Source organism: Quercus suber, unplaced genomic scaffold (assembly GCF_002906115.3).
Source record: "Quercus suber isolate HL8 unplaced genomic scaffold, Cork oak 2.0 scaffold_204, whole genome shotgun sequence".
Classification (NCBI taxonomy): Eukaryota; Viridiplantae; Streptophyta; class Magnoliopsida; order Fagales; family Fagaceae; genus Quercus; species Quercus suber.
This window is the reverse complement of record NW_027069662.1, coordinates 516143-529121: the sequence shown is the minus strand read 5'-3', so window position 1 is coordinate 529121 and position 12979 is coordinate 516143. Positions and strand designations below refer to the sequence as shown.

The window sequence follows — 12979 nt, the reverse complement described above, 5'->3', positions numbered from 1 at the left end:
TCCTATTTTTTATTAATAATTCTAACAAAATTTCTCTCTCCTCTTTTTCTTTCTGATTATTTCTCTTCTCTTCTCTTTCTTCCTTCTCTCTCATTCTGCTCTCTCCTCTCTTCAAACCCAAAACCCCATAGCCACCACATCATGGCCAGACCCACTGTCACGGGCCACGACGAGCCACCACTCATTCTCATTATTTCTTCTCTCTCTCTCTCTCTCTCTCTCTCTCTCTCTCTCTCTCTCTCTCTCTCATTACAGATCGGCGTGGTGGTGTGGAGATCAGCGTTTTGGGGCCTAAATGAGAGAATTTGCCATTTTCTAGGGGTATCTCATGGCAAAGCGATGATTATTGCTCAGAAGGCCGTTTCACTTCAGCCTACCAAATTTCAGGTGATTCCGACTTCGAGGCTCATGATTTCTACTAGTACATTTTTGCCTTGCACAATGATTTCAAGTACATGTGAGAGTCCAAGAAGGTCATAACGGTCTGTTCTACATCAATTTACAATCAAATGAAACATATTTTCAATTTGATCGTATTTTCATTTGCACCCAAATACACTTAAGGGTGTAAAATATTTTTCAAATTTCCTTTTCACCCAAAACAAACACAGTCTTAGTTTTTTCTATTTGAAAATACTTTGTTTTGAGCATAATCTATAGACACCTCATTTTGTGCAGACTAATAATCTTAAACCCCCATTCCCAACAATGAAGTTGTAAGCTCTCAATAACCATTATTACAGTGTAATTAGGTTATTCATAGAATGTCCAAAAAATTCAAAACTTAAAGGTGCTTAACAAGTGTTGCTAGAAGATTACATTACTTTATTATTTTATCCATATCTCACAAAGTACAATTTGAGAAGAAGAAAATATAGAAGACCTTCTATCGATAAGAAAACACTTTAACACCTTAGAGTATTGGCATTGGGTCTTGCAAATGGTATATGTTGGGAGATTAGCATCAAAACCATAAAAGTGTGCATTATTCGGTATTGCAATTGTAAAAAAATTTACAATTGTGCTACAATAACATTTTATTTATATGATGCTACTATAGCAGAATGATATTCTTAATTTTTTTAATTTTCTCTCTCCTATTTTTTATTAATAATTCTAACAAAATTTCTCTCTCCTCTTTTTCTTTCTGATTATTTCTCTTCTCTTCTCTTTCTTCCTTCTCTCTCATTCTGCTCTCTCCTCTCTTCAAACCCAAAACCCCATAGCCACCACATCATGGCCAGACCCACTGTCACGGGCCACGACGAGCCACCACTCATTCTCATTATTTCTTCTCTCTCTCTCTCTCTCTCTCTCTCTCTCTCTCTCTCTCTCTCTCTCTCATTACAGATCGGCGTGGTGGTGTGGAGATCAGCGTTTAAGGTTTAGCGCGGAGATAGGCGTTTGGGCGTGGCGTGGAGATCAGTCTTTGGGCATAGTGATTGGTGTTGGATTGGTTATTTTGGTGTGACAATGGGCGTTAGGGCGTAGGGCATGGCGATCGATGATTGATTTTTGGCAGTTGTTGGCTGTTATGGGTTTGCAGTAATGGTGTGTGTAAGGGTGGTAGTGGGTTCTGATCTGATAAGGTGTTGGTGGCTTCTAATATGAATAAGGTGGGTGGTTGGTTGTGAATGGTGGTGGTGGTGGGTTGTGTATGGGTGTCGCTGTGCTAAGAGAGAAAGGGGGGAAGAGAGAGAAAGAGAGACTAAAATTTATATAAAATAAAGTGGTTGTAGTGGTGATGGCTTCTTGTGGTTGTTATTGGTGGCTATTGTGGTTGGTTGTGAATGGTGGTTGTGGTGGGTTGTGTGTGGGTGTGGTTGTGCTAAGAAAGTGAGGGGAAGAGAGAGAAAGAGAGACAGAAATTAATATAAAAATAAAGTGGTTGTGGTGGTGGTGGTGGTGGTGGTTTGTTGTGGTTGTTGTTGGTGGCTATTATGGTTCTGTTGGTGGTACAGATCGAACCCATGCAATTATGAAATTGATAAGAGAGTAGTTATGGTGGCCAGTTGCTTAGAGAAAGAGGAAGAGAGATAGAGAAAATGAGAAACGGTAAATATATATATATATATATATATATTCAATTAAAGTGATAAAACAAAAAAAGAGAGTTTGGGATGTTGGGTGTGTTGTAAAATGGTATGGTATAATAATGAAGTAGCTTGTAAGATGGTAAAAAATGATATTTTTTAGAAACCAAGTGTGAATGCTCTTACATGAATCCATGAGGAAAAAAAGGGGCGCCCAAAATACACTGTTGATACTTGAAATGTACACTTTGAGCGCTTTTAATTCTTAATTATTAAAATAATTGATTTTAGTCCCTACAAATTTAAAAATTAATGAACTCTTTATATTTCGTGAACAAAACAATGAGGTAGCCTATTTTTAATGGCATCTACTTGTTTATTTAATCTAAAATGTCTCAACCCACCCAATTAATTTTTCATCTCGAAAGATGTTACCTAACAACCTAGGTAATTATTTAGACCTCAATTATCAATTTTACAACTAAATCACCTTTAATCCAAAACTAACAATTTATGCCCAATGTTAGAAATACTAAATGAATAGTATTGTATTTCTCAGAAAATAAAATATACATGAGTGTCTTTATATAAGAAGCAGAGTGTATGGTACAAGCATGTGTGTAGTACAATTATGTGTGTTATACAAGTAAACAAGGTGAGCCTAAGGCCCACAGCCCATTACATGTTAACAGCCTCCCTTAAACTCAAGGTAGGTGTGAGATCAACTTGGGGTTGTTAACCAAAGCACGAAGGCGTCCCTTAGGATATGACTTGGTGAAAATATCTACAAGTTGATCTTTAGAGGAGATAAAAATTAAAAAAAAAAAAAAAAAAAAAACTTCCCTTTTTTTTTTTTTTTTTTTTTTTTTTTTTTTTTACTTAAATGATATAATTTTTCACTTGACATTCAGAGCATCTATATTGTACTCAAAGAATAACATAATCCACTAGTTACTCAAATTCTAAATTCCAAATAATACATGTCTTAATGCTTTAAGGTACGCAACTTTCATTAAATCCTAAAATACACAAAACTACAAAGCTAAATATTAAATTGCTAATTTGGAATCTATACATTAAAATTAAAACTAGCTCTTTCCAAAACTCAACTAAGGCTTCATCTGCTCTAAAATAAAACCTGTTGACTGAAAGAGTGGAAGGGGTGAGCTATATAGCGCAGTAAGGGTAAGATACATAAGAACTTAATAAGAATTCATGTAAATCAAATCATTTCATTTTATAAATATTCAGATAGGAGAACATATTTTCATGCATAGTATTTTATACTATTTATAATAATAACTTATACGCTCTTCATAGGAAAATAATTATTCTCTTTTTTCTTATCAGAATAATATTACCAAAACCTTTCGGATTGAATTTCTTTCATTTCGTACAAAGTCACCAAATATAATATTGATTGTTTAATATCATATACAAAGGTACATACATACATACATACATACATATATATATATATATACCTATATATATATTCTCATTACAAAATAATCATTTTAACTTAAGTCAGATAATTGGTAACTTTGTCTTAAACTAAAAACATCTTGACGAATAAGAAACTTTTCTTCATAAACTTCTTTCCGTAAAATATTATAACTTTCATTATCATAAAACTTAGCGTTTCATAAAGAACAGTTATCTGATAACTTTTTAACTTAAACTTTACTTTCATCAGAAGTTTTATCTTTATAGAACACTAAAACTTCAGAAACTTTTATTTTTACAGAACAGCTTTTCTTTTCATCAGAAACTTTTTCTTTCCATGAGAGCTTTTAACTTTTCACAATACATTTAAACAAAATCATTCTCTCATGATTAATAACATAGTATAGCTGTTCATAAGTAGCGTATTGGTTAGTCCATATTTGATAAGTCTGTACTTATTTGGGAGGCTTCTAGCACCACTGTGCTAGGCATCTAGCATTCCCCTCAATGCTTGGTATTCTCGAGATCACATCATAATACATGTCTTCAACTATGGGGGTGTTGGTGTTTGTGTGTGTTCCAAACACTTTTATTTTTATTTATTTTTTAGCCGTTGGAAATTTATGAGTAAAATAGCCGTTGGGCAATTATGAGAAAAATAATCATTAGACAATAATTGATAATATAACTGTTGGACTTTTAAGGATTATTAGTAACCAATAACTATAGACTATTATCTTCATAAGTATCCTATATAATACTCATCATAACACATTTTTTTAAAGAGTCTTTTTACTATTCTATGTTTTAGATATACACAATTCTGCTATCTTTCTCTCCCACATATTTTTCTACAAGAATATTTGTTATAAGGAAAGGCAATAAAGGGTTGTTCTTAAACCTTTTGTGAGTGGAAATGCGTACATTACAAAGGTCGATGCTATAGTTTAATCCTGGGGAGTTGTTTGACCAAGAGAACCAATCACACCAAGTTTTACTTTGGGTGGCACGAATCAACCTTTAAGGACAACACTTTTGCGGCGTGATTTTATAGCGTTGTGAGATTGTTCTAAATTCCTTTTTTATTTTATGTTCTTGCTAATTATTTGGGATATTATTTTTGTATCAAAACTTGTTTATTCACTAAAATATTTCCAACAATCTTAAAGGTTGATCTCTTGCTTCAAAATGGATAAACGAGTTATTGATCATGAAATTTTATATTGTGATATGATATTATGTTTATAAAGAAAAAATGCTAGTAGTTATATTCTTAGATATAATCACTTATATCTTTTGTGGAGTTTATTTTGATATCTGGTTTATCTAAACAATTTGGTGGACTAATATTTTAGTAGAAAAAATAAATGATGTCCATCCAAATGTGATTTTGATTCTCTAATCTAAATAAATATGTGAATAATAACGTTGTCTTGATATGTGGATATCAACTTATTGCATTTGCAATTATGTGATACTATATGTGTATTGTATTTTGTGAAATTGTTTTATGTCTATTAAAATCTGAGGAACATGAGATTGAAGAAAAACGTATGTGTTTTGAGAAATGTTTTTTGGCATTCAAAAGAAAAATGTTAGCAATAATTTTTATGAGAAATGAGGTAAAATTTTAATTTTTGGTAGAATTCTAAAGAGAAGAAAAAAAAAAAATGGTGTAGACTTATGGTGAGGGCATTCCTATTATTAAGTGGAATCAATAGTGCCATATCAACTTGGTACTCCTTTTGTATAATGAAGATACAATGATGCTATAATTTAATTAAATTTTATTTTCCTTGCTAAAGTATTCAAGCAATCATTTATGGTCATGTGAAAAAGAAATTGTGGATGATTAAATGTTTTTATTATACAATTGTGGTATAATGATGTCAAATGTTACAAAATATTAAGTGTCTTATTCTTGTAAAATTTTGGACGTTCCTAAGAGTGGTTTCTAGTAGTTAGAGGCTACTGGCTTAATATACAAAAGCTATTATTTCTACATCTCTTGACACAAATATATGAAATGAGAAATTATGGAAAAATAATTAAAATTTTCTTTATATATATTAAAAATAAAATAAAAAATGATCCAACTAGTATTTTTTTGAAAAAAAAAAATTTATATATATATATATATACATATATTTTTATTGGCTATATGTGTTGTTTTGAGATGGTGGATAGGTTTTTATGAATTTGAAACAAAAAGACCTTGCAAACCCATAACAAGAGTAACCAAACTCCTTAGTTTGGTACATAATAATTTGGATGATTTAAAACACACAATGACTAAAGATGGTAAAAGATTTTATGCAATTTTTGTTGATGACCATTCTATATTTATTTAACTTTGTGTATTAGGAACCAAAGATAAAGTATTGGAAATTTTTATAAAATATAAAAAATGAAGTTGAGAATGGCATAAGCCTAACTTGGTATACCTCGAATTGGGGGGTGGTTGGCTAAAATGTTACACAAATCTAAAAAGAGAATACCTCAAAGTGTGGGGGTACTTGCCTAAGGTCATGCTACATGAACCTATAAGGAGAAAACTTGATTCTTAGATATGTGATTGTGTGTTTATTGGTTATGTTTGTTATAATTCATGATATAAAATTATTTTGATCAATAGTGATGTATTTAGAATTTAATACTATTGTTGAATCTTAAAAATATTTTTTTAAGTATGAGTTTCCTTTGAAAAAATAAGGAAATATGTTTTATGAAGCTATTGATACTTTTAATGATCTTGTTGTGATGTGCAAGAATTGAGAAGAAGTAAGCAAGCTAGGGAGAACAAGAGTTATGATAACAATTTTCTTACCTATATTGTTGAAGATGAACATGTAAGTTATTATGCAATTAAATTTGTTGATGCACCATTATTGTTGGAAGCTTTTAACAAATTATTAAATTATGTCTAATCATACTTGGAATGGGTTGAGCTTCCACCTAAGGTTAAGCCTATTAGTTGTAAGTGGGTGTTTAAAACAAAATTGTATGGTTGCAATTGTATGGTTGCAAGTGGGTTTCTAAAAGAAAATTATAACTGAATGGGATCACAAATAAGTATAAGGCATGCTCGGTAGCTAAAGGGTATAACCAAAAATATCATGTTGATTATTTTATACTTATTTTTCGATTATTAGAATTGCATCTATAAGAATGTTGTTTGTCATTGTATCTATTTACAAACCAATTATACATCATATGGATGTTAAAACTGTTTTTCTAATAAGTGAATTAGAAAATATATATATATATATATTATATGGAGCAACCCGAGGGTTGTGTTGTCCTTAGACAATGACGTAAAGTTTGTAAATTGGTTAAATCCTTGTATGGATTAAAACAAGCACCTATACAATGACATGAAAATTTTGATATATGACGCTTACACATGGACGTGTGACTTACGGTTATATAATAAGTTAAATAATAATGAAGGTGTCATTATTCGTTTATATGTTGATGACTTACTTATATTTGGAACTAGCCATAATGTTGTGCATGATACTAAATGTTTTATTGCCTCTAAATTTGATATGAAAATTTTGGTTGAGGCAAATATTATTTTAGGCATCAAGATCCTTAGGGATAATGATTGCAGTGTACTATCACAATCTCATTATGTGGAAAAAAAAATAAAAAGAAAAATAAACACTTTGATATGTGATCTATGTCTATTATATATGACTTAAAGGTGCACTTGGTAAAAAATTGTGGTAACAGTGTTTCACAAGATAAATATGCACAAATTATTGGTAGTTTAATGTTTTGACAAATTGTACTTGTCCTGATATTGCATATGATGTTAGTAGATTGAGTAGAAACACTCATAATCCTAGTATTGAGCATTGTGATACAATATCTAAATTATTGAGATATTTAAAGGGGACTTTTGATTTTGGTTTGTCATATTGTGGCTATCATATTGTTTTAGAAGGATATTGTGATGCTAACTAGATCTCTGATACAAATGAGGTGAAGCCCACTAGCGGATATGTGTTTACACTAGTTGGAGGGGTTGTCTCTTGGAAGTCAACTAAGAAGACTTACATAGTGAGATCTAATATGAAAACAGAGTTAGTGGCCTTAGAGAAGGCTAGGTTCGGAGCTGTATGGCTTAGGAGTATATTAATTGATATGCCTCATTTTACTAACTCTATTGTCTCTATTTGCTTTCCTTGTGATTGCCAGACTGCCATAATCTATGTTAAGAGCAAAGTTTATAAATGGAAAATTTGACATATCCAATTGAGGCTAAGACAACTTATTAATAATGATGTTATAGCATTGGACTTTGTGAAATGGGAAAAGTCAACATATCCAATTGAGGCTGAGACAGCTTATTAATAATGATGTTATGTAATTGGACTTTGTAAGGTCTGAAAGGAACTTGGTCGATCCTTTGACCAAACCACTAGCAATGAGGCTGGTAAGTGAGACATCTAGGGGGATTGGATTGATACCCAAGTTGCGACATTGTGACTAATGCCCAACCTCTCTATGATGGGTGATTCCACGCAAGAGGTTAAATGGGTAGAGGTCATTAGTGGTCCATATGTGGGCACTGTCATTTATCATATGTTTTCCGCTATCTTGTTAAGGAGATTAGTGATGAGTCCATCCCTATGGTGTGAGACAGTGTTAAGTTGCAAAATTTGGTGAGGATGAGCTTAGGCTTTTAATGGATCCATATCCCTACTTGTTGAGATAGGGTGTATCTGCACGCACTCTTGATGGACGCCACCGATTAAGTTGCAAATTGTTAGAGGTTAGGCTTTAGGTTCTTAATGGATCCATACTCCCTACTTGTTGGGATGGAGTGTTCTGCACGCACTCCTGATGGATGCCACATATGTGTGAGTGGAAGTTGTGCCGCTTCCTATGAGACTTTTTGAGTAGGTCTCTAGAGCTCTCATGAAACCCAATGGCACATGGCCTGGATAAGGCGCCAACTCGCTTAAGAACAATCTTGATAAAGAAATTTATGTTGGTGATAAGTTTGGTTTACTAATAACTTGGTTAAAAGAGTTTTAACTCCACCACTATCTTTTAGTTCCTACTTATTTATCCTACGTATGGTTAAAACCTTCTGGTACCATATTGATGCATGCTTTTTTTAGTTACGTGTCTTTCCTATTTTGTGTTTGTAACATGTGGGGGATTTTGGTGTGGGTGTGTTCCAAACACTTTTATTCTTATTTATTTTCTATCTGTTGGAAATTTATGAGTAAAATAGCCGTTGAGCAATTATGAGAAAAATAGCCGTTAGGCAATAATTGATAATATAGACGTTGGGCTTTAAAGGGTTATTAGTAACCAATAACTATAGACTATTATCTTCATAAGTAGTCTATATAATACTTATCATAACATATTTTTTAAAGAGTCTTTTTACTACTCTGTGTTTTAGATATACACAATTCTACTATCTTTCTCTCCTACATATTTTTCTACAAGAATATTTGTTATAAGGAAAGGCAATAGAGGGTTGTTCTTAAACCTTTTGTGAGTGGAAGTGCGTACATCACAAAGGTCGACGCTATAGTCTAATCTTGGGAGATTGTTTGGCTAAGAGAACCAATCGCACCAAGTTTTATTTTGGGTGGCATGAATCAACCTTTAAGGACAACGCTTTCGCAGCGTGATTCTATAGTATTGTGAGATTGTTCTAAATTCCTTTTTTTATTTTTTTTTATTTTTTATGTTCTTGCTAATTATTTGGGATATTATTTTTGTATCAAAACTTATTTATTCACTAAAATATTTCCAACAGAGGGTAGGTTGGTATCATCCACAAGTTGGCCGTTACCAATAAGGGCGGGTACAGCAGAGCCAGTCCCACTTTTAATGGCTAATCAGATAATATTTTCCATGGAAAGTTAGTAATTAAACCCCTACTGGCAGAGTTCAGATCATCAGAGGACATAACCAGAAAACATTTAATACTTATACATCATACCAAAATTTCTTATTTTGCATAACAATTCATAATAATAGCATTTCCATTCTTTTCTTTAAACATCATGTTCATGAAAATTAGTAATGGCATCAATATGCTTAAATCATATGCATAAGGTTTCGAAAGCTCACGAACATATCTTTGTCTTAAATATGATTATATGTCATACCTCTAATCAAAAACCTTTTAATCCATAATATACTTTAAAATAACCTCATGACTTACTAAATACTCATATAACTTATCCCTTACCTGAACGCAGAGGAACCGAGAATTTAAAGTCAAAGGAGCTTAGACTCGGGTACTGGTAACTCCTAAACCAAATATTAAAGCTTATTACTTTCAATTATTCCTTATCATAAACTTACACATTCATCTCAAAACCTATATCTTAGAACCAAGGAAATCATAATCCCATCTTAACGAGGTTCTCACAAACATATTATGCACTCATCAACAGATGATGTACCAAACTAAAGAAAAAATATCATTTTCATATCTATATCATATCTCCATAGGAGCCAACTTCATATTAAAAGGTGCTTTGAGATTAGGGCAATAATGCATGCATAAATATAAAATCCTTTAAGCATGGTCATGTAACCACATACGCTCATATGACGGCATACAACATGTTGAACAAGATAGCAACATGAAAAAGCAGTAGAATGGCATAGAACCCCTCCTTTATAGGACTAAAACTTGAAACAAGTTATACAAAATTTATCTATGATATAGACCTACTAAATGATAAGCCTATTAATTTATAACTCAAAACATTCATCCTAACTTTAGAATTAAATCCTCAAAGTCGGAGTTATCATTTACTGTTTATTGCTCATTTCAGCAGCATATGCCTCATTTGTAAAATACAAAAGAGCTATCTAAACACATCCAATTCTCATGAAATTTTATAGAGCCACTCCTCCGGATGTCTAGTAAGTACCGTATCAATTCCAAAGTCAAAGCATAAATCCATGATTTATTAAAAATCATACAAGACAATATACTCAAATCTGTCCTGACAAAATTTCATGTAACTTTGAAATTAAATCATTATTTTTATATTGATCCAAATGCTGTGAGACCAATTTCATTACATCCATATGTGTCTTATCATTCATAAGAACTACTCCTAGCATCATAATTCACTATATACAATTTAATACATAATTTATCATGCATAAACAGAGAATCTGTCACAGTAACAGCTCTGCAACATTTTCTTGTAAAATTATAAAATGATTGCAAATTGCCTTATTATCATATGAAGATTTTTATACACTCATTAGACATGTTAGAAAACACTTACCTACAGTCATTTAACCATTTATAGCAAAATTAAATACAACAAAATCCCAGCAGTAACATCAAAAGTACTCATCCTAACTTTTTCTTACTTCCTTAATCATGTACAATCATTAATTAGTAAAAACCCTAATCTATCTTCAACAAACCATCAACACAGTTGCAAAGCTTCTTAAAACAACATATATATATATATATATATATATATATATATAGACTCGCAAATTCATAATTTCCTAATTTCACAAATCACAAATTTCAGCTTCTAACAATCAGATTAGAGAACATAGCTTCTCAAAAAAAAAAAAGATCAGAGAACATAGAGGTGAAAATAAAGCAAACCATTCCACCATTAAAATGTCCATAATAAGATAAGGTTTTTATTTACTTACCCACAAACTTTGAAGCTGAAATCTTAGGGCTAATCTTTTAATTTCTTCCTTAGAGAGAGATGTCTATGATTTTCAGTGAGAGAGTGAGAGAGAGGTGCTACTGTGTAAGAGCAAAGGAAGAAGAAATAAACAAGAACCAAGAAAAAGGAATAGGGAAAGAAGAATAAGGGTTGAACCTTTTGGTGTAGACAAGAAAAGGTAAGGAAAGTGGATTTTGGGTGGGGCACGTGTAATGCTAAGGAAAAGGGTTGGTGAGTCAACATTTACACTTTTAAAAATTTACTCCNCAGTCCCACTTTTAATGGCTAATCAGATAATATTTTCCATGGAAAGTTAGTAATTAAACCCCTACTGGCAGAGTTCAGATCATCAGAGGACATAACCAGAAAACATTTAATACTTATACATCATACCAAAATTTCTTATTTTGCATAACAATTCATAATAATAGCATTTCCATTCTTTTCTTTAAACATCATGTTCATGAAAATTAGTAATGGCATCAATATGCTTAAATCATATGCATAAGGTTTCGAAAGCTCATGAACATATCTTTGTCTTAAATATGATTATATGTCATACCTCTAATCAAAAACCTTTTAATCCATAATATACTTTAAAATAACCTTATGACTTACTAAATACTCATACAACTTATCCCTTACCTGAACGCAGAGGAACCGAGAATTTAAAGTCAAAGGAGCTTAGACTCGGGTACTGGTAACTCCTAAACCAAATATTAAAGCTTATTACTTTCAATTATTCCTTATCATAAACTTACACATTCATCTCAAAACCTATATCTTAGAACCAAGGAAATCATAATCCCATCTTAACGAGGTTCTCACAAACATATTATGCACTCATCAACAGATGATGTACCAAACTAAAGAAAAACTATCATTTTCATATCTATATCATATCTCCATAGGAGCCAACTTCATATTAAAAGGTGCTTTGAGATTAGGGCAATAATGCATGCATAAATATAAAATCCTTTAAGCATGGTCATGTAACCACATACGCTCATATGACGGCATACAACATGTTGAACAAGATAGCAACATGAAAAAGCAGTAGAATGCATAGAACCCCTCCTTTATAGGACTAAAACTTGAACCAAGTTATACAAAATTTATCTATGATATAGACCTACTAAATGATAAGCATATTAATTTATAACTCAAAACATTCATCCTAACTTTAGAATTAAATCCTCAAAGTCGGAGTTATCATTTACTGTTTATTACTCATTTCAGCAGCATATGCCTCATTTGTAAAATACAAAAGAGCTATCTAAACACATCCAATTCTCATGAAATTTTACAGAGCCACTCCTCCGGATGTCTAGTAAGTACCGTATCAATTCCAAAGTCAAAGCATAAATCCATGATTTATTAAAAATCATACAAGACAATATACTCAAATCTGTCCTGACAAAATTTCATGTAACTTTGAAATTAAATCATTATTTTTATATTGATCCAAATGCTGTGAGACCAATTTCATTACATCCATATGTGTCTTATCATTCATAAGAACTACTCCTAGCATCATAATTCACTATATACAATTTAATACATAATTTATCATGCGTAAACAGAGAATCTGTCACAGTAACAGCTCTGCAACATTTTCTTGTAAAATTATAAAATGATTGCAAATTGCCTTATTATCATATGAAGATTTTTATACACTCATTAGACATGTTAGAAAACACTTACCTATAGTCATTTAACCATTTATAGCAAAATTAAATTCAACAAAATCGCAGCAGTAACATCAAAAGTACTCATCCTAACTTTTTCTTACTTCCTTAATCATGTACA

General features: G+C 31.7%; 1 long non-coding RNA gene across 1 annotated transcript; it reads right to left on the bottom strand.

Annotated features, from left to right (window-relative positions):
* Positions 1 to 2917: 2917 nt before the first annotated feature.
* On the bottom strand, positions 2918 to 11303 carry LOC111992322 (uncharacterized). The gene is made up of 3 exons (XR_002880831.2): positions 11151 to 11303; positions 9703 to 9764; positions 2918 to 3178 (listed from the first exon to the last, which is right to left on the bottom strand). It is a non-coding gene; the product is annotated as an uncharacterized LOC111992322 (long non-coding RNA).
* Between the last annotated feature and the right edge of the window lie 1676 nt (positions 11304 to 12979).